Source organism: Equus przewalskii, chromosome 1 (assembly GCF_037783145.1).
Source record: "Equus przewalskii isolate Varuska chromosome 1, EquPr2, whole genome shotgun sequence".
Taxonomy (NCBI): Eukaryota; Metazoa; Chordata; class Mammalia; order Perissodactyla; family Equidae; genus Equus; species Equus przewalskii.
This window is the reverse complement of record NC_091831.1, coordinates 91,032,597-91,052,261: the sequence shown is the minus strand read 5'-3', so window position 1 is coordinate 91,052,261 and position 19,665 is coordinate 91,032,597. Positions and strand designations below refer to the sequence as shown.

The following is a 19,665-nucleotide window of genomic DNA, read 5'->3' as shown; positions in this document are numbered from 1 at the left end:
GAAATAAACAAAAACAACAAAAATGGGAAGAGAGGCTGTTTATTCAAAGTTTGCTATATAGCAATGTGGTTAACCACCATCGCTTGACATTGCTGGAAGATGAGAGAGTTGAAGAAAGTAGAAGTGAAGCCCAGATCTAGAGTTCAGCAACTGGTTTGACGGTGGTGCCATTTCATGTGGAAAACAACAGCTTTAAGGAATAGAAGTGGCAAATTTTCAATTTAATAAAATGAAGGTGAGAACTTATGCATGACACCACACTAACTGTAGACATGCCTCGGTGCCATCAGGGTGCCCAAGTGGACTTAGAATTACTGTTCCATTTATTTTGACCATTTTCTTTTTTGTTAATGTTAAGGTTATTAACATTGCCATCATTACTCTATCACAACTTCAGAAGTCCGGGAGCACTGCAGAGAATGGCGCTGAAGAATGGCACTGCGAAGACTGAGTTCTTTCTCTTGGGATTTAGTGACCATCCAGAACCTCAGAGTGTTCTTTTTGCTGTGTTTTTTCCCACCTATTCTGTTACCCTGATGGGGAACCTTGGGATGATTTTATTAATCACAATCAATTCCCACTTACACGTCCCTATATACTTTTTCCTCTGCATGTTGTCCTTCATAGATGCATGTTAACTTTTGTCTTGGTCATTATAACCATTCTGACTGGTGTAAGGTGATATCTCATTGTAGTTTTGATTGGCATTTCCCTAATAATTAGTGATGATGAACATCTTTTCATGTGCCTTTTGGCCATCTGTATATCTTCTTGGGAAATGTCTGTTTATATCATCTGCCCATTTTTTGATCAGGTTGTTTGTTTGCTTTTTGTTGAGTTGTATGAGTTCTTTATATACTTTGGAGATCAACCCCTTGTGTGAGAAATGATTTTCAAATATTTTCTTCCAGTTGGTGGGCTCCCTTTCTGTTTTGTTCATGGTTTCCTTTGCTTTGCAGAAGGTTTTTAGTCTGATGTAGTTCCATTTGTTAACTTTTTCTTTTGTTTCCCTTACCTGAGTAGACATGGTATTTGAAAAGATATGGCTAAGATGAATGTCAAAGAGCATATTGCCTATATTTTCTTCTGGGATTTTTATGGTTTCAGTTCTTACATTCAAATCTTTAATCCACTTTTAATTTTTGTGTATGGTGCAAGATAATGGTGTACTTTCATTCTTTTGTATGTAGCTGTCCAGTTTTCCCAATACCATTTATTGAAGAGACTTTCCTTTCTCCATTGTATGTTCTTGGCTCCTTTGTCAAAGATTAACTGTCCACAGATGTATGGTTTTATTTCTGGGCTTTCAATTCAGATCCGTTGATCTGTTTGTTGGTTTTTTTGTTTGTTTGTTTTTTGTTTTTGCCAGTACTGTGCTGTTTTGATTACTAAAGCTTTGTAGTATGTTTCGAAGTTAGGGATTGTGATGCCTCCAGCTTTGTTCTTTTTTCTCAGGATTGCTTTGGCTATCCGGGGTCTTTTGTTTTTTCATATAAATTTTTGGATTCTTTGTTCTATTTCTTTGAAGAATGTCATTGGGATTTTGATTGGGATTGCTGATTGCTTTAGGTAGTATGGACATTTTAACTATGTTTATTCTTCCGACCCATGAACATGGAATCTCTTTCCACTTCTTTATGTCTTCTTCAATTTCTTTCAATAATTTCTTATAGTTTTCAGTGTACAGTTCTTTGGTTAAGTTTATTCCTAGGTATTTTATTCTTTTTGCTGCGATTGTAAATGAGGTTGTATTGTTGATTTCTTTTTCTGTTAGTCCATTGTTAGTGTATAGCAATGCAACTGATTTTTTAAAATTGATTTTGTATGCTGAAACTTTGCTGTAGTTGTTGGTTATTTCTAGTAGTTTTCTGGTGGATTCTTTAGGGTTTTCTATATATAGAATCATGTCATTTGCAAACAGCAAGAGTTTCACTTCTTCCTTTCCAACTTGGGTTACTTTTATTTCTTTCTCTTGCCTAATTGATCTGGCCAAAACCTCCAGTACTATGTTGAGTTGGAGTGGTGAGAGTGGGCACCTTGTGTTATTCTTGTTCTCAGAGGGATGGCTGTCAGTTTTTCACTGTTAAGTATGATGTTGGCTGTGGGTTTGTCATACATGGCCTTTATTATGTTGAGATATTTTCCTTCAATATCCATTTTATTGAGAGTTTTTACAATTTTTTTTTAGGAAGATTAGCCCTGAGCTAACATCTGCCACCAATCATCCTCTTTTTGCTGAGGAAGGCTGGCCCTGAGCTAACATCTGTGCCCATCTTCCTCTACTTTATATGTAGGACGCCTAACACAGCACAACTTGTCATGTAGTGCCATGTCTGCACCTGGGATCTGAACCAGCAAACCCTGGGCTGCCGAAGCAGAACATGTGCACTTAACCACTGCACCACCGAGCCAGCCCCCAAGAGTTTTTATCATAAATGGACGTTGGATCTTGTCAAATGCTTTCTCTGCATCTATTGAGATGATCATGTGATTCTTATTCCTAATTGTGTTAATGTGGTGTATTTCATTGATTGATTTGCAGATGTTGAACCATCTCTGCATCCCTGGAATAAATCCCACTTGATCACGGTGTATGATTCTTTTAATGTATTGCTGTATTCAGTTTGCCAATATTTTGCTCAGGATTTTTGCATCTAAGTTCATCAGTGATATTGGCCTGTAGTTTTCCTTCTTTGTGATGTCCTTGTCTGGTTTTGGTATCAGGGTAATGTTGGCCTCATAGGATGTGTTACGAAGTGCTTCATCTTCTTCAATTTTCTGGAATAGTTTGAGAAGGATAGGTTACTAAATCTTCTTTGAATGTTTGGTAGAATTCTCCAGGGAAGCCATCTGGTCCTGGACTTTTGATTTTCTGGAGGTTTTTGATTACTGTTTCAATCTCTGTACTTGTGATTGGTCTGTTCAGATTCTCTATTTCTCCTTGATTCAGTTTTGGGAGGTTGTATGAGTCTAGGAATTCATCCATTTCTTCTAGGTTATCCAATTTGTGGGGATACAGTTTTTCATAGTATTCTCTTATAATCCTTCTATTTCTGCAGTATCTGTTGTAATTTCTCCTCTTTCGTTTCTAATTTTATTTATTTGAGCCTTCTCTCTTTTCTTCTTGATGAGTCTGGCTAAGGGTTTATCAATTTTATCTTCTCAAAGAAACAGCTCTTAATTTCACTAATCTTTTCTACTGTTCTTTTAGTCTCTATTTCATTTATTTCTACTCTGATTTTTATTATGTTCCTTCTGCTGACTTTGGACTTTGTTCTTCTTTTTCTAGCTCTGTTAGGTGCATTTTGAGATTACTTGTTTGAGATTTTTCCTGCTTGTTGAGGTGGGCCTGTTTTGCTCTGAGTTTCCCTCTTATGACTGCTTTTGATGCATCCCATAAGAGTTGGTATGTTGTATTTTCATTTTCATTTATCTCCAGGTATTTCTTAATTTCCCCTTTGATTTCTTCAATGATCCAGTGGTTGTTCAATAGCATGTTGTTTAGTCTCCACATATTTCTGACTTGCCCAGTTTTGTTCTTGTGGTTGATTTCCAGCTTCATAGTATTGTGGTCAGAATAGGGGGTTGGGATGATTTCAATCTTCTTAAATTTACTGAGGCTTGCCTTGTCCCCCAGCATATGGTCTATCTTTGAGAATGTTCCATGGGCACTTGAGAAGAATGTGTATTCTGCTGTTTGGGGATGGAATGCTCTCTATATATCTATTAAGTCCCTCTGGCCAAGTGTTTCACTTAAATATACTATTTCCTTGTTGGCTTTTTGTGTGGACAATCTGTTCATTGAAGTGATTGGGGTGTTGAGGTCCCCCACTATTATTGTGTTGCTGTTAATTTTTTCCTTTAGGTCTGTTAATAGTGGCTTTATGTACTTTGGTGGCCCTGTATTAGGTGCAGATATATTAATAAGTGTTATGTCCTCTTGGTGGAATGTCCCTTTTATCATTATATACTGTCGCTCTTTGTCTCTCATTGTCTTTTGTAATCTGAAGTCTGCTTTGTCTGATAAAAGTATGGCAACACTTGCTTTCTTTTGTTTGCCATTAGCTTGGAGCATTGTCTTCCATCCCTTCTCTCTAAGTCTGTGTTTTTCTTCAGAACTGAGATGTGTTTCCTAGAGGCAGCATATTGCTTGGTCTTGTTTTTTAATCCATCCAGCTATTCTGTGTCTTTTAATTGGAGAATTCAATCCATTTACATTTAGAGTGATTATTGTTATATGAGGGCTTAATGAAGCCATTTTACCTCTTGTTTTCTGGTTGTTCTATGTTTTCAATGTTTCTCTTCCTTTGTATTTCTGACAGACATTTCATTTTGTTGGTTTTCCAAGAGGGATTTCTCAGTTCTCTCTCTTTTTATGGATTGTGGCTCTGCTCTCATGTTTTGTTTAGTGGTTACTGTGAGGAATGTATGAAAGACATTGGAGATGAGATTGTCAATTTTCTTATAGCCTCTTATCTCCATTAACCTCAGCAGGTTCCTTCCCTTTCCTCTCCCCTTCTGAGTAATTGCTGTTACCAATTGTTCTGTTTTTAATGTTGTGAGTTTGTGGCTAAGTTGAAGTGTTTATCATTACTGTCAATGCTTTCTTTCTCCTTCTCTTTTAAGTTGTCATTGAGTCTTTGCCTCCCTGTTCTAGTAGAAAGCTGCAGGTTTCTGATCTTGTCTGTCTATTTATCACCTTGCGCAGAGCTTTGCACACCTTTGCCTTTTTGTTGCTGGTGTGGGGGCATCTTTAATTATTTCTTGTAGGGAGGTCTAGTGGTGATGAACTCTCTCAGCTTTTGTTTATCTGAGAAAGCTTTTATTTCTCCATCGTATCTGAACGAAAGTTTTGCTGATAGAGTAACCTCGGCTGAAAGTTTTTGTCTTTCAGTATTTTTAATATATCATTCCATTATCTCCCAGGCTGTAGGGTTTCTGCTGAGAAATCCACTGATAGCCTGATAGGGTTTCCTTTGTAGGTTATTTTCTTCTGCGTTGCTGCTCCTAATATTTTTTCTTTATCACTAACTTTTGCCATTTTTACTATTATATGCCTTGGACAGGGTCTTTTAGTATTGATGAAGTTGGGCATTCAATTAGCTTCATTTATCTGCAAATCTGAAACCATTCCCAGGTTTGGGAAGTTCTCAGCAATTATTTCTGTGAACAAGTTCTCTGCTCCATTCCCCCCTCTTCTCCCTCTTGAATACCTATAATCCTTATGTTGCTTTTCCTAATTGAGTCAGATATTTCTCGAAGAATTCCTTCATTTTGAAAAAACCTTATTTCTTTCTCCTCCTCTACCTGTAGAATTTCTACATTTTTATCCTCTAGAAAACTAATTCTTTCCTCCATAAGATCAGTTCTATTTCTTACTGATTCTAGATTATTTTTTATTTCATTGTGTTTTTCATATCCAGAATTTCTGCTTGATTTTTTTTATAGTTTCAATCTCTTTGCAGAAAAGATTCATTTTATTGCTGAGCTCCTTGACTTGTCTTTCCATGTTTTCTTGTAAGTCATTGAGTTTCCTTATGATGGCTAGTTTGAATTCTCTGTCATTCAGGTTGTATATTTCTGTGTCTTCAGCGTTGGCTTCTGGAGAACTGCCATTTCCCCTCTGGTCTGAATTGTTGCTGCAGTTTCTCATGGTGTTCAATGAACTAACCTTTTGTCAGTGCATTTGTGGTACCCTTTAGGATAAAGGTTCCCCCTGTTACTGCTGGGGGAAGTGGAAGCAGTGTTTCTGGCCCCACCCAGTCTGCTGGAAGCTGTGAGGGTATTATGGCTGCTTGCCCCAGCCTGGAGTGCCTTCAGGCACTTGTGTGAACTGTCCTCGGTGAGCAGGGCTTCCTTGCTGGGATAGGGCTGTTCTTTGGTGCCTCAGGGGCACTCTGAGCTCTCCCTCCCCACCAGAAAGTGATCAGCAGTGGGCTCAAAGCTACCGTGCCTGTTCCCACAGCCCCCAGGACACATTCCCTCTTTGGGGGCTCAGCAGCACTATGAGGGTTCACACGCACACCTGAGGAGTGCTTGCCCCAGCGCCTACATCTGCTGAGGTCTCTGTTTACAGCTGGTGGATCTGCTGTGCTTGGCAGGTGGGGCTTCCTCACTGGGACCCAAGCTAGGGCTGCTCCTTGGCTGTACAGGGGCACCGTGGGCTCCCCCTCCCTACCAGGACAGCAAACACAAACGTGGGCTAAGGGTTACTGCCGCCTTCTCCTATGGTCACCCTAGTGCACATTCCTACTTTCTAGGCACTTGCACCAGGTTTGAAAGCATTTGTGTGTGAGCACAGGTCTACCAGGGGAGAGCAGGGTGTGCTCACCTATCTCTGCCACGTCCCTGGGGGCCCGTGCATCCATCTGCAGATGTATAGCTGCATGTGTCTCTCAGGTGTCCTGTTGTGTTGTGTGGGCTTCCACCATTGGTCAGTGAATGTCCACTTAGTTGTAGTTCAAAAGGAGGACAGATAAAGGGGACAGCTCACTCTGCCATGTTGCTGACATCACCATGACAACAGCATTTTTTAGTGAAAGAATATGCATTCTATCGACACTTGAAGGGGAAGAGTGACTTTACAGGTCTGGTGGACTTGGGAACATCTGAGTGAAATTATCCATTATAACTTTCTTTTTCTTTAACTACAATTTTATATTTGATGAAAAATATTGTACCCAAGTAGAATAATTTGTTAAAGTTCACTTTGAACTGATCATTTGCATGCTTTGTAGTTTCAAAATTGGATTGTGATCTTTAAGTACCTATATTGACAATTAGACTTTAAAAGTGTTAGGCAAATGATCTGGCCTCGGCCCCCCTCTCTGAACTCACCTGATACCTTTCTCCCCATCGGTCACTTTCCCAGGCTGGCATCCACAGCACTCAAATGGGCTCTCACCTTCATGGATACATTCTTCGACTGTACCTCCTACCTGGAAAGCTTGAATCTTACCTCCTTAGAGAGACCTACCCTGACCAGCCAATCTAAAATAGAGTGACCTTCTGTCCACTAGCCATTTGGGCTCGCTCGATCACATGACCCTGCTTTATCACCATCTGAAGTGACACTGGTTTTTCCTGGGTTCACTTGCTTGTTGCTTGTCTCATTTCCCAGGATTAGCATGTAGGTTTCTTCATAGCACAGGACCCTAAACTGTGCTGTTCAGACTGTGTATCCAGCACCTGAAATTGTGAAGACATGAAATAAGTACTTGTGAAATGAACAAATAAAACAGAGGCATGTATTAATAAAGAGAAGAATTATATGTTTAAAATATATGTATAGAAAGTATACATAAAGGCAAATACCAATTGTACGTATAATCGTTACATGCACCCTCATACCACAACTTGCTTAAAAATTTCTTCCGAACAAGTCAAAAGTAAATGAGAGTGAGGTCAAGTGTGTTTGCCATGTTTTGTAAACTGGAGAAGTGTGGAGGAGTAATATCTAGTATCTGTCTGTGGCAGGCAGAATGACGCCCTGGAAATGCCCAGGCCCTAATCACTGGAATCTATGAATACGCTACATTTCACGTCAGAAGGGACCTTGCCCATGTAATTAAGATTATGAACCTTAAAATAGGGAGATTATTCTAGATTACCTGCTGGGCCCAAGTTAAGCACACGAGCCTTAAAAGCAGGTAAGTTTCTCTGGCTGGAGTCAGAGATGTGGTGGAAGAGAAGGCAGGAAGGATGCTGCTGATGGGAGGGCAGAGAGATTCTGAGTGAGAAGAATATGATGTCCTATTGCTGGTTCTGAGACAGTCTGGACACCTGCAAGGACCAGAGAGAGGCCTCTAGGAGATAAAGACAACCCAGAGCTGGCAGTGAGCAAGGAAACTGAGACCTTTTTCCTACAAGCGCAAGGAACCGAATTCTGCCAGTGACCTAAATGAGCTGGGATGTGCCTCCAAGATTCTGCCTCCAGGAGGGAACGCAGCCCTGCCAGCATCTGGATTTGGTTCTTGTGAGACCTGGACCAGAGGAAACAGCCGAGCCACACTGTGCCCAGACTTCTGATCCGTGGAAACTGTGAGATCATAAATGTTGTTTAGGCTGCTAAGCAGTGATAATTCATTACGGCAAAAGAAAACTAAATAATGTCTAATAATAATCATAAGAATAACGTGTAATGGAATTCTTACTGTGTTAGAAGGTTTGCTAAGGATTTTATGAGCATTTCATTTTATTTTTATGATAATTTATGATATAGTGTACTTAACCCATTTTCAGAAGTCTACTTAACCCAACCCTCTCATCTTTGAGAACTGCCTCTCCTCACCCACACATAGCAGTGGGCCTTTGGCAATGATGCTAATATTTTGTGATCCCATTGCGCTGACCTAAAGTGGACCAATGGTGAACACTTGGCCTAAGACGGGTCAAACAGATGCTATTCCCTTGATTTGGAATTGTAATTGAGAGACGTTACTTTCTTGAACATCAAGCAAATAAAATCAGAAATTCTGGAGTGGCATTGACATGAAAAAGAAAGATAAAATAATGAGGATGTACAGAGGAAAATATAGTGGCCAGAGATTACTGAGGTGAAGGAGAGAGATTTAAAAGAAGTGGCTTCTTAGGTTTTAGGTGCTTTCCTGTTGTCTCTATTGCCTCTTGAGGCCCAGCTGTATCCCTGGGCCACCATCTCATTATGGAAAAATGTCTCCATTTAGCTTAGATGAGCTTGCGGAGAGTTTTCCCACTCCCAGCCAAGAGAATGTCAATTAAGGCAGGTAGTATTATTACACTTTCACCTAAAGAGATGCTGTATTCATTAGGGTGGGCTAAGCTGATGTGGCACATAGGCTGGTGAAGTTCAAAGACAAAGCTCTCAGGCAAAATCAAAGAGATGGCCTCAGTCAGCGGGAGACTTCCCTGGTGATTCAAGGAACCAGGCTTCTGTCAGTCGTTGTTCCAATGTCCCTGAGAGTCTTTGCTGTCATCTGAGTCCAGTCTGTATTAAAAGAGAATGGGGGAGCAATATCGGCTCCTTAAAGTCCTTAGCACCAGAGTAGCATCCATAGCTTTTCTCTTCATGTTCCATTGGCAAGAGCTGGTCAGGTGGCCACAATTAACTGCAAGGAAGATTGGGAGATACAGTCCAGCCAGGAACCTAGGAGCAGGAAAAGCAGGTACGACGACCAGCCGGCAGCCTCTGCCAACTGATGCTCAGTGACTTGTTCAATATCATGCAGCTGATTTTGGCAGAGGTGGGGATCAAAACACAGAGGACTCAGGAAATCTGGATCTGAACCATTTTTCTCCACTACATTTTTGTTTTACTTGATGGCTTCCATCTTTTAACTAGTTGATTTAAAATTCCACTAAACCTGTTAGCTAGCCAGCTCACACATTCTGTCCTTGTTGATTTACTTTTAATTTAGATAGTATCAGAAAAAGGAAACTCAGTACTCAGTCTACTTGGAAAGGGTCAGTGACAAATTACACAAGAACAGCTGAGGCCTCAATTAGGCTCCTCACTGCAAACACTTCACTCAGAAAAAGGACAACCTGCTACACTATTTAAGAGAAATGGCAGCCACAAAATTGAAACCCTGTAAACTCTTTCAGATGAGTACTTCTGATAGTTTAATAACACAAAGTCACTTGTTTTCACTGTTAGTATGAAACAATTAAGTGGTAGTAGGTAATCAACTTAATTTGAAGTTAATTGGCCTAAAATACAAAAAGACTCTGAACATACTCTAGCGTTCTTGAATTTGTCCTGCTATTTTTCAGGATTCTTGATGATATGTTGGTGAGATAACCAGGATCACTGGCACTAAACCTGTAGGGAAGGGGTTCGGTTGAGCATAGAGTGACAACTGGCACGGTGATAGGGATGGTCTCCTTGAACGTGAAGCTCACTTACACACACATATTCTCTTGGGGGTGGGGAGGGGTGGGTTCCACAATCTACAAGTTATCCACATTTATAGTTTAGGCACAATAATTGGCAGAGGTTCCAAGAGGAAGAAATGGAGCAGGAAGAAAAGAATCCTGGGTAATGTAGACAACCTGCTCACGCCAGGCAATAGTGCACATCTCTTCCGACTCTGCACCAGTAATGGTACACTCGGAGCTTGAAACTGGCCATGTAGGAATTTTTACAGAAATTGGCATATACTACAAACCATGCTGTTCCCCTCTCCGCCCCAACAGAGCTGACTGTTAAACATTTACATGCTCTATTAGTCAGAGTTCTCCAGAGAAACAGAACCAATATGATATATAGATATAAAGAAACATATTATGAAACATTGACTCACATGGTTACAGAGGCTGAGAATTCCCATAATCTGCAAGATGGAGGCCTGGGAGAGGCTGTGGCATAATTCTATTCTAAACTCAAAGGCCCAAGAACCAGGACCTCCAAAGTCCTAGAAAAGGAGAAGACGACACCCCAGCTCAGGCAGAGAGCAATCCACCTTTCTTCTGCCTTGTTGTTCTAGTCAGGCCCTCCACGGACTGGACAATGCCCATCCACATTGGTGAGGGGCGTCCTCTTGACTCAGTCAGCTGATTCAAATGCTAATCTCTTCTGGAAACACCCTCACGGACACACCTAGAAATAATGTTTCACCATCTCTCTGGGCATCCCTTAGCCCAGTCACACTGACACATAAAATTAACCATCACACTTGCACATCACTGTGGTACCTGCAGTTCAGGTGGACTGACATGATCGTCTGAGAAGGTATTTTCCCAAGTGACACTGTCACTGCCTGGCCCAGGGTTCTGAGGCTGACTTGCTGACAGTAGAGCAGAGCCTGACAAAAGCACATCAGTCTGAGGTAGTGGGCTACGAGCATGAGAAATGCCAGTCAGTACAGGAGACATTCTTATCTAACAACTGGGGAAGCAGGACTGTAGAACCCCATTGTCAATGGAGCCCCACAGTGTGGGAGGCAGAACGGAGGGTAGTTCATACGGGCAGACTCTACAGGGGTCTCAGAGCATGTGCTAGTCCATTCTCCCAGGGGAATGATTAGGTACTAAATTCTACCTTATGTGCTGTTTAGAAAATGTGGAAGAAAGTAAATCCACCCGCACATGGTGCATGAGCAGGAAGCCTTGTCCTAACCGCAGAGTTGGCTGGGAAATCTTCTAGGAGCTGAGTCAGCATTATCCTCATTAATTTGGGGGCCCTTCCATGATACACAGACATAACCTTGCCATGAGTCAGAGAAAAGTAGTCAGCCCTGTGTCTTTTGGTCTGTCTCTCCATCTTCTTCATCGGTGATTTCAGATGTGCCCACCTTTCAATGTGGTGAGTCCTGAGTTACTTCACAGGCATAAAAGGACCTCTAGGCCAGAATTAAATCTCTCTCTCCTGCTTCTTTAGCACCAGGCTGGTAGAGGCATACTGCAGAGGGGTAAAGATCAACTTGAGTCTCATACTTTTGGTGATAGGAATAACAACCAGCTGTGAATAGGATCTATGGGCTGTGGAAAACTTCCATAAAACCTTGTTAGACGTGGGTACTTAGGAAGTCTGCACCAAAGGGAGTGGTTTCTCTGCAATTAATGATCTACTTTGTGTGCTGGCCCGTTGACAGAAAGTCTGTTGGGAACTAGTCTGGGATCCAATAAAAGTGATCGGTTTTTCTTCCTGATGCAGCCTCTAAGAAAGGAGACAAGTGGCAGGTGACCTGGAGGAGTCGGAAAATATTTACAGTCGGCCTGACGAGTGCATCTCAACATCAGGATACTTACGTCCCCTTTTTCTGGAAGAAGCCATAATCAAAATCCTACCCCAGCATCATGTCAGGGACCTTTGCACTGTGACCCAGGTGCCTTACTGAGTTGTCGCTAGAGACAGAAGTGTCAGAGGCAGACAGCTCTGTGCTTGAGCTCTCCAGGCCAAACCAAAGCAAACCAAAGTGGACAAGCCAGGGACTGTGGCAGGATGTGTACATGCCTTCAAGGGGCATTCCAGTGAGCAGAGGGCTGGATGACAATTTAGCCAATTTCTTAGTCACTTTCCAGAATGCTAGGGGGGAAAAGTCTGTACAACCTGCAAATCTATGGAATCTGGAAATGAGTTCAAATCTTTTTTTGGATCAGTTTCAGTCTCAAGCTTTCGAAGTAAATTGCTCAAAGTGTAATTAGAGTACAATTTCTCCCCCTCTTCCCACAACTTCTTTTAGTTGTTAAAGCTGAAGGCAAGCTGGGGGAGAGTAAGAAAACACTCCCTAGAAGGGAAATGATGCTGACCAAGGTCCAAACCTACCAGTGCCGGTGAGAACATCAAAACAGATGCAAGTTTCAACAGCAGTGGTACTTGCCTTTGAATGGCCCAGGGGAGACACTCAAGGTGTACCACCTTGATCAGTTATCATGGACCCAGGGAGTGAAGCAGCATGGTGACAGGGAGAAAACTGTGGTCTCAGAGGGCAGTATCAGTTCTTTGAAAAACATGGGCGACATCTCCGGATTTAGATTTGAGCTTTATTTTCCTTTATTTCTTTCTCTTCTCTTCTCTCCCTCTACCTCTCTCATTTTCTTTCAGCTAAGGTCTGGAACCTCTTCATATCTAGGCAATGGTATCATTTCATTGGAATTTCCTTAATAATAGCAGTGTTCAGCAGGTAGAGACTGCCACACTTATATGCCCAGACACAGAAAGAGCTCAGAGGTATAGACATTTCTGATTGCAATGAATTCCAACATTATTCTTCACGTGCTGGCTCAACACTGTCAGCAAAAGGAAGACACCCAACAACCAGGCACCCTTCCTTTGCACGTTCTGTGTCCCAGTGCAAGAGAGGCAGGACAGAGAAGCTGGCCACTATCTCCCATTTTCTCTCACATCTAGAGCACCTGGAGTATTCCCAATACCAAAGCCTAAAAATTGAGCTGGGAGCCACCTCAATATGCCCAGAGTGGAAGGAAAACCTATGGAAGAAACCCCAAACCAGAAGAGATGGCTTCTCTTTTCACGAGGAATACAGGACAGAGTTGAATGAACTTTGGACATTTTGGGAGAACTCTAGGGTTACTCTATTGTCTGAAACCAAGAAGTTGATGCAGCCCATTGAAAATTTGCAAGTTAGCAGTGGAATCTCCACATCCTGTATCCTATGTGCATATATAACCCCTATTGATGGTGGTGCAGGAAAAAGAATCAGGCAAAACAGAGTTGCAGTAAAGTGAATGAACACATCACACCCTGAATTCAAGATGCCTTGGGCTCTTTGCTTGGGAACCAGGGGCCAATGCTGGATGTGAGTGATTTTAGCAAATCCCCAATGGCTGGTGAGGACAAACAAGCAAACAAACAAAACCCAGAACACAGTCACCTACACCACTGCCTCATGTAATTTATTCATCTTTTCAATTTTAATTTGAAGACATGAATTCCCTTTAAGTGTTGTTATTTTATTTAAAAGCATGATGTTTTCCATAAGAGACTAAAAAAAGCACAGCAAAGCTGGTACAGGTGCTGGCTTCCTCACGGTGTGCAGGTCTAAGATGTCTCTGGATAAGTACTGATTATTCCCCACTTCTATGAAATATAGGATCAATGGTGTCTAAGCACTTGTTGAGCACCAAGCCTGAAAAATATACACCATCCCTGATTGCACTTGACCTACTAATCACAGAAATTACAAACATTTTGGGGGGTTAGTGGCTACTAAGGCAGCTTTGAGGATCATAACTTGAACACTAAGTGATTCGATGACTTCCCCCACAACTGTGAAAAGAAGACCCTGACTTCATGACCTGCAGATCTTTTTGAAACCTGGGAACAGACAGAAGATGCTGACAGGCATTTCAAGTACTGGAAAATTGTCCTTTGAATGCTTTGGTTTTAGCTTCCCTGGATCTTGCAGGCTCGCTATTACTACAGACGGCAGCTTTGAGAACGTAGAGAAGTTGATCTCCATCAAGATAAGGCTGGGAAATGGATTCCATTCGATTTTGCCAATTATGATCAGTCTGAGATTGAGACTCAGTTCTTTACTTGAAAATTAGAATTCCTGGCCCTAATGTGAGCAATTACAGACAGATTTTAGAATTTTATGAGTTGGGCTGCCTTTTCAGAAATGAACTTATTAACTTAATTCACTTGTATATAAAATTTGTGTCATTTTCGATGCTAAGGTTCAGTGATGAGTGGCCATAAAAGCAACTTTAATTTCAGGCCATGTCTTAGCCAACAAGATTCATAGGCCATTTTATCTGCCCCATTACTTAGAAAGGGGGGTAAGGTTCCATGTATACTCATAACAAAGCAGCATACTCACACTCTTATTCTCGGCAAAGAGAAAAAGTGGTACTCATGATGGAAGAGACAAGACCAGAAGCAGTCCCCAGTAGATACCAATCAAACAGGGAGTAGAAAGATGGACCTTGCATTTCTAGGACCAGGGAGACAGCAGATGCTGCCTCAGCACTGAGCTGTCAGTGAGGGAAGACTACCAACCGCCCATGGCTACAGTGTCTGCTTTGTCATCTTCTTCCATTCCTGACTGACATGTAATCTGTGGACCACATCTATGCAATGATGTGGACAAGGTAAGCTCAGGGACACAGTATGTTTTGGTGAGATTGCACAGCCTCAACATGACCTGACAAAGCTGACCGAACAGAATCAGGCGGAGGCAGGTGCTCTATGAGTTAACGTGGCAGCACAGATGCAGCTCCTGGTACATCCTCTTAACTTATCACAAGCAATTGTTTTCAAACAAGTGAGCAACTCAATTCCAAAATACTCTCCAAAGGTTCAGTTTTATATCCCATTTCTAGTATCAATTTTCTTAGCCTGGATCCTCTAGAAAACAGAGTCTCAAGTAAGGAGGAAAGTACTGATAGGTATTTGGGAAATGCAAGTCTATTTAACCCAAACCTCTTGTCTTTGAGAACCACCCCTCCTCACTCACACATAGGACTGGGCCTTTGGCAATGAAGTATTTTGTGATCCCATTGCTCTGGCCTAAAGGGGACCAATGTTCACAGAGGAAATAACCCACGTGTCATCAGTAGGGAAGCTGTGGGGCATTCACACAGCAGAACACTCCTCAGTTGTGCTCAGGAGCAGATGCTGACACACGTCACGGGTGAATCTCATAGCTGTGATGCTGAGGGGGGCGATCTGACAGAAGCTAACACATGAATATAACAGAGGAAGGAGGCCCTCTTTTCTCTTTTTTTCTTCTTTTAACATAACGGAGGGCTTGAATTGGGCTCTTCATTGGCAATATCATGTCATGAAAGACTAACAGCTTGAGATTCAGGAGACCCAGGTTCTGGCTGAGCTCTGTTCCCGAGAGCTCCCATATGACCACGGGCAATCTCTGCCTCAGTGTCCTAAGTTGGTCCCTCTGGTCCATCATTCCTCTGGAATATACTAAGTCCACATCTGTTCATCACTGGGAGTCTCTAATTTTGAGCTATAACTGACGGCAGTGTACCTACGGTGTCCTGGTGCCTCGTGTTTTCTCCTGTTGGCTTTCAAGATGTTATGGCACATGTGGAGTTAGGAATCCTATTGTAGTACCAGTGACGACTTGTGAACCATTCTCCTGGTGAACATCTTTCCTCTGCAGCCCCATGGCCTAGAACCTCCTGCTGTGAACCAGATGGTCAATCACGGAGAAGTTGACTTCCTGCAGAGGAGCCCGGTTCCATGCTAAAGAGCTCTTCTCTCCCCCTATCGCCCCAGACAGGACCTTATAAACCTTCCCAGCCGACTCTTGCTGAGGAGGGCAGCCATGGTGAACGTCACCACACTGGCCCTGAAGAGATGGAGCGTCCTGGCTGAGAAGTTAGAGGGAAGGGAAGTCCCGGGTGCTGCCTTCAGGGCTGCGAGGTCTGAACCCATCTTTCCAGAATGGTCCTGTTCTACGAGGTGGGCAGGTTCTGGGCTAACAGAGTGCTGTTTCAGTTACACTTTGACCTGATCCATTTCCAAACACTCTGCTGATCATTACTTCTATTTAAAAATGTGCAGCTATCAACCAACGCATAAACAGGTTCACAGAAGGTAACTCTTGTAATTCGGGGTAGACCACCTGGCACAATATTTTTAAATGGCTGTAGTGCACCGAATTTTAAAACAAGTCATGTGCCCTACCTTAGGCAAGATTCATTGATGAATGCAAAAGCTGTGGGTTAAATTTAAAGGAGAAACTGTATATTTGCAGAATCTCAAAGTATCTGCCTTCAAATATTTAATAAAACTTTTTTCTCTTAATTTCTTTAAAAGACCTATGACTATTTAAGTCAAAAATTTAACACTGTACCGTGGGATTAAAATATGGGTGGATGTGAAATTTATGCTGACAAGAGCATAAAGGGTAGAAGGTCATCAATGAACCTCTTCTTTTTATTTTAACATTGATGAAACTAGTACACTATTAACTCTAAGTAGATTGTGATATGTTAAAGATGCACATCGCAATTCCTGGAGCAACCACTAAAGCTATGCAAAGGGGTGTCACTTAAATGCTAATAAAAGAATTAAATAGAACACAAAAAAGTATTTTTACAAGAATGTTCATAGAGGAAATAACCCATGTGTCCATCAATAGGAAAGTTGTGGGGCATTCACACAGCAGAACAGTCCTCAGTCACACCAAGGAGCAAACGCTCACACACACACACACAGTGGATGAGTCTCATAAATGTGATGCTGAGGGAGGAAAGATGGACATGAAATAATCCACATTGTATGATTTCAGCCTAAAGGAACCTATGGTGAAAAAAGTCAGAACAGTGGCTGCCTCTGGAGGAGGAAAAAATTGCTTGGGAAGGAACATGTGGCAGGAGACCAGTAAGAGAGGAAGGCAGCTGGACCCTGTTGTAGAAATGGAGACAGCAAGAAGCTGCAATCAGGATGCACGTTGCAGGCAGAGCCACCAGGACATGTTGTGAGACTGTGTGTGGGGTGAGAAGGGAAGAGTCATGGATGACTCCTGGGTGCTCTCCTCAGGGAAGAGGACCCAGGCTTGGGGATGACCAGCAGATGGCATTCAAAATTGGGAGACTGGCTGGGATCTGTGTGAAAAGAGAGGGCATACAGCAAAGAGAAGGGGGTGAGGATTACTAGATATCTGGTGGGGGAGGAGCAGGGGGAGGAAGATGGAGTGAGGGGGTGGGGGCTAGGAAATCCAGAGGAAAGCGTTTCAAGAAGGAGGAAGTGCTCAGCTGTATCACCTGTGTCAAACGCAGCTGAAAGAGTGAGATAAGAAGAAAAAGTTAATCTTGAATTTATCAAAATGGAAATCATTGGTGACGTGGATAAACGCCACTTCAGCAAAGTGCAGTGGAGAAAGCTGGAATGGAATCAGTTCAGGAGAGAACGTGAGGAGAGGCCGCTTGAACAGAGCAGAGAAGCAGATGGTAACTGGAGAGGAATCTGGGGTCAGAGGAATCTGTCTGTTTAAGGCACAACCTTAGGGCGTGTTTGTACGCAGATGTTGGCAAAGAGTCATCATAGACACAGGACTACAGAAGTCTGGGACGTACACTGAAGGGACTTCTCCGCCCAATTTTACTCAAAGTTACAACTGTGATCTTTAAAATAAATGGGACTTTTGCCATCTTTTTCATAATACAGGTCTACCCCACAGAACATGTCCCCAACTGATGTTTTCCTGGAAGAACACATCGTTAGTTTTTAACACCCAAACTGCATAGCAGCTACTTATCGCTCAATACCTTTCTCAGCTGATATTTATACAGATAAACTTTATATTGTGTCTTCAAAAAATACATTTTAAACTAAATGGTTTGTAAGAAAAGCTTCATGCTGCTTCCAAATACCATTGGGAGACCATCAATCATGCTAGTCACTTTGCAAAGCTTTGGAGTGTCACAAAATGTACAATATCTGACGTTGCTGGTCTAGAAGCCACTACTACCTCACAAACTGTACGTTAACAACCACATTAAACGGGACGTGACCAAGAAGCCATATTTTAAGCATTTTTACCTCCTAACACGATATTCGTAACTTCTATCTAGGTGCCATATTGTGATTCAGGAAATTGGGAGGGTTTTTCCAGGACTTGCAACGTCTTATCATTTTTGCTGTTGAAAATAATGGGAAATAGGTTCTCCTTAGTATTTTCTCAGAGAAAGTCTGGCATTTAAGGCACAAATTACTGACAGTTATTAATGATGGATGACTTCCCAACCTTCTTGTTTTAGTTTTAAATGTTTAATTAGTTACCTTGGAAGTTACTTAACTCCATTTGTTATAAATCTTGTAGTAAAATTGATGTTCCCGAAAGTTGTATCACAGATACTCTGCTATTCTGCATCCCCTCTGCAGAGAATTGAGGCTGCCAATTACTCATTTGAGAAGCAGGTAGTAACGTCGAACTTGGAATTAGAGAAACTAAATGGGAAAATGACATAAGAGAATTATCAGTGTAACCCCCAACAGCAACAAATTATTAAAAGTGGCTCCAAAGGGATATTTAAAAGGGGATATTAAGAATGGTTCTAAAGGAGTCATATTATAGGGCAGAAATGCTGAAGTTGTGTATTACCTTCCTACACAAACTTCCCTAACATTTTGGGGGGACCACGGGAAACTTCTGGTCCTGTTGCCTGTGTTAAGCGTCAGGGACGGGGTGTGGTGTCGTCCCCAAAGCAGCTGCGGGGGTCACTCACCTGTACGCCTGAGTTTCCTGTCTATAACGCAGGAGTGGGGTCTGCCCACTGTGACATTTCCTCCTTTTATAACATGGCTGGGGCAGTCCTTCCAAGAGGGCTGACCGAGGTGTGGACCGCTCAGCCCGGCGGGGTCCACGGGGCTCTGCAGCGAGCCTGACCACGGGGTCCAGAGGGAGGACGGTGGCAGCCAGAGGGATGGAGGGGATACAGGGAAAAGCGGCGCTGAAAAGCCAAGTTCGAGTTTCCCAGGTACTGGCATTTCCAGACTAGCCCGTGAATTCAGAGTTCGAAGCCCTGTTTGCGCTTGGGCAGTCTCAGACCCCGCCAAGCCGGTCGGCTCACCTCTGCCTGGGTGCCCCATGGCGCATGGCCAAGGGGGCGGGGCGTGGAGAGTGGGCGTGGCGCGGCGGGGGGCGGGCCTGTGGGCGCGACGAGGGGCGTGGCGGAGGGGCGTGGAGGGGCGTGGAGGGGCGTGGGGGGGCGTGGAGGGGCGTGGGGGGGCGGGGAGGGGCGGGGAGGGGCGGGGAGGGGCGGGGAGGGGCGGGGCAAGCGCGCCGAACTCCAGGCTGGCAGGTTGTACCCGCGCCCACTCCCGCAATCAGCAAGAGGCGCTGGGCACTCGCCGGTCTGCGAGAAGTCCAACTCCCGCCGCGACAAGTCGACCCAGCGGCATCCCGTGTAGACGCAGGGCCACGGTAACAGGGCGAGTGCAGCCGCTGTGGGACCACCGGGCCACGCTGGGTCTCGCCGGCTGGGCTTCGGAATATCCGCGCTCGGCAGGACGCGCTGGAACCGCGTCCCCTCGCTAGGCATACTGGGAGCTGGAGTCTCTTAACTGCTCCCAGCAGCAGGTTGCATGGTTGCAGGACTACAACTCCCAGGATGCGCGGAGCGCGGCTGCAAAACTACAACTCCCAGGATGCGGCGCGCGCCCACCCTGCCCAGCCCTTGCGGGGAGGGGCAGCCTGGCTGCGGCCTGTGTTCCTGCGCCGCCTCCCGCGGAACGAGTCCGGGAGGGATGTGAGG

General features: G+C 43.5%; 1 long non-coding RNA gene across 1 annotated transcript; it reads right to left on the bottom strand.

Annotated features, from left to right (window-relative positions):
* Positions 1-4,547: 4,547 nt before the first annotated feature.
* Positions 4,548-19,424, bottom strand: LOC139083006 (uncharacterized). Its single transcript, XR_011539461.1, has 3 exons — positions 18,637-19,424; positions 18,191-18,358; positions 4,548-7,188 (listed from the first exon to the last, which is right to left on the bottom strand). It is a non-coding gene; the product is annotated as an uncharacterized lncRNA (long non-coding RNA).
* Positions 19,425-19,665: the final 241 nt, after the last annotated feature.